A 2,795-nucleotide genomic window follows, 5' to 3' on the forward strand; every position below is an offset into this window, starting at 1 on the left:
GGGACTCTGTTTGCATGTATTAGCTCTAGAATTACCACAGTTATCCAAGTAACGTGGGTACGATCTAAGGAACCATAACTGATTTAATGAGCCATTCGCGGTTTCACCTTAATGCGGCTTGTACTGAGACATGCATGGCTTAATCTTTGAGACAAGCATATGACTACTGGCAGGATCAACCAGGGAGCTGCGTCAACTAGAGCTGAGCAGCCGGCCGCCCGGGAGTGTGTCCCGGGGGCCCGCGCGAACACGCAAGCGTCCGCTCAATTATTCTGCAAACAGGAGGAGGCTGAGCTCCCCTGCACCATACACCTCGAAACCCTCTCAGGTCCCGGCGGCGCGCAGCGCCGTCCTAAGTACTTGGTCGGGTTCGAGAGAGGCGCAATCGCCCGGGGTTTGGCGAGTAGACGCTTTAGGTGCGACCACCCGTGCTCCCAACTGAGCTTGCCGCTGCCGACAGAGGCCCGGGAGCGTGCTGTCGTGGCATTGCCGGCGGGAGACAACACGCGCCACCTACGGTGACCGGCAGCTCCAACGCCAGCGCCACAGAAGGACAAAAGCCCCACTTGGGTGCCGAAGCGAACTCTCCCAGCACAGCGCACGCGCCAACACGTCCGCACAGCTGCGATACAAACCACCTGCGAGAACCGCAGAGGCGACCGAGCAGCAGACGGCGTCGCGGCGCCGAGCGCCGGGCGGCGGCGCATCCTCAGCGCACACAGTCCTCAATCGGACCAGCACACTGCAGATGTCCACCGCGCTTCGCACCGGGCCCGCGAGGACCTACTTTGGCCGCACGGCGCCGCGTGCAGGGTGCGCCGGCGCGCAGCTGCGCCGCCTGCCGCCTCCGTCGGCCGGCGCGCCTGCCACTGGCCGCCCCCACCAGCCGGCTGTAGCGCGTGCGCCCACGCACCGCGCGGCCAGCACGCCGGGAGGCCCCCCCTCACCGGCCGGGGACGGTCCCACCCAGCCACCGCCGCGTATCGCTTCACACCCAGATGCCATTCACGTTCGTGGGCATGGTGGGTATCGCTGGAACAACCGGTTGGTAGCTCAACCGATCGTCGCCATCACTGATTCACCTCTAGCGAGAACAACCGCACCACAACGGTTTACCAGTTGTTCATTTGCGTAACGTCACCAGCAAACGTAGGCGTCCATCGCCATTTGCAAATTCAACGATTGTTGCATGCCTGTGTCAGGTGTCACGACACACTATGTCTGCCCACATACACGCAACAACATGTGCACGCTTCGCGAACACGTGGAAGGTGGCCCCCGTACGTATGCGATGTCCATTGCGCGAACGACTGTCAACCGGCCTCTGTCGCATGTCGCAGATGTGGAACGCAGTGCACCATGCTATCACGGTGTGTGAGAAGAGACGACTACGTCTGACAACACGCGCCACTACATCAACAGACGGCTCATGCTGATCGCCATCCAGGGCATACCACACTGCAATCCAGCTCTTATAGGGAGACGACACGTAGCTGAGTGCACAACATTTGGACCGCATGGTTCGCCGTTGTTGGCGCAGTCGTTGTACGGTCACATGTACCACGATGTATCATTCAGTACATGAGGACCAATGTGCAGTACAGTGTGTGATTTGGACGTACAACATCAGCGGACAGTTGACACAGGCCGTACCACAGCGTAGGCTAAGTGCTTCGCCATGCGAATGCCAATGAACAACTGCAAATGCCAATGAACAACTGCAAAGGGCATTGAGCATGTACGTCCTGCTGCCATCCACATTACAGTGTATAGCTGCAAGGTGTTTAACATGAAGCGATACACTGGGGACCGGGCAGTGCGAGTAGCAAACTATATTGCGGGGGTTGCAGTTAGGCAACACTACACTAATTTAACGCGTCGTATGACAATTACAGAGCAGGTTAAGGCCCAACGTGTGTTGGGTTAAGGCCCAACGTGTGTTGGGTTAAGGCCCAACGTGTGTTGGGTTAAGGCCCAACGTGTGTTGGGTTAAGGCCCAACGTGTGTTGGGTTAAGGCCCAACGTGTGTTGGGTTAAGGCCCAACGTGTGTTGGGTTAAGGCCCAACGTGTGTTGGGTTAAGGCCCAACGTGTGTTGGGTTAAGGCCCAACGTGTGTTGGGTTAAGGCCCAACGTGTGTTGGGTTAAGGCCCAACGTGTGTTGGGTTAAGGCCCAACGTGTGTTGGGTTAAGGCCCAACGTGTGTTGGGTTAAGGCCCAACGTGTGTTGGGTTAAGGCCCAACGTGTGTTGGGTTAAGGCCCAACGTGTGTTGGGTTAAGGCCCAACGTGTGTTGGGTTAAGGCCCAACGTGTGTTGGGTTAAGGCCCAACGTGTGTTGGGTTAAGGCCCAACATAGGTTGGGTTAAGGCCCAACATAGGTTGGGTTAAGGCCCAACATAGGTTGGGTTAAGGCGCAACATAGGTTGGGTTAAGGCGCAACATAGGTTGGGTTAAGGCGCAACATAGGTTGGGTTAAGGCGCAACATAGGTTGGGTTAAGGCGCAACATAGGTTGGGTTAAGGCGCAACATAGGTTGGGTTAAGGCGCAACATAGGTTGGGTTAAGGCCCAACATAGGTTGGGTTAAGGCGCAACATAGGTTGGGTTAAGGCGCAACATAGGTTGGTTAAGGCGCAACATAGGTTGGGTTAAGGCGCAACATAGGTTGGGTTAAGGCGCAACATAGGTTGGGTTAAGGCGCAACATAGGTTGGGTTAAGGCGCAACATAGGTTAGGTTAAGGCGCAACATAGGTTAGGTTAAGGCGCAACATAGGTTAGGTTAAGGCGCAACATA

The 2,795-nt window shown here is 56.7% G+C and overlaps 1 non-coding gene across 1 annotated transcript in view; it reads right to left on the reverse strand.

The window, feature by feature from the left end:
* Nucleotides 1–186, reverse strand: part of LOC126428964 (small subunit ribosomal RNA) — a 1,910-nt gene extending 1,724 nt beyond the window's left edge. Inside the window, exon 1 of the ribosomal RNA XR_007576856.1 lies at nt 1–186. This exon is cut by the window's left edge and continues 1,724 nt beyond it. This is a non-coding gene — a ribosomal RNA (small subunit ribosomal RNA).
* Nucleotides 187–2,795: the final 2,609 nt, after the last annotated feature.

The sequence above is a fragment of the Schistocerca serialis genome, unplaced genomic scaffold (genome assembly GCF_023864345.2).
Source record: "Schistocerca serialis cubense isolate TAMUIC-IGC-003099 unplaced genomic scaffold, iqSchSeri2.2 HiC_scaffold_1005, whole genome shotgun sequence".
Classification (NCBI taxonomy): domain Eukaryota; kingdom Metazoa; phylum Arthropoda; class Insecta; order Orthoptera; family Acrididae; genus Schistocerca; species Schistocerca serialis.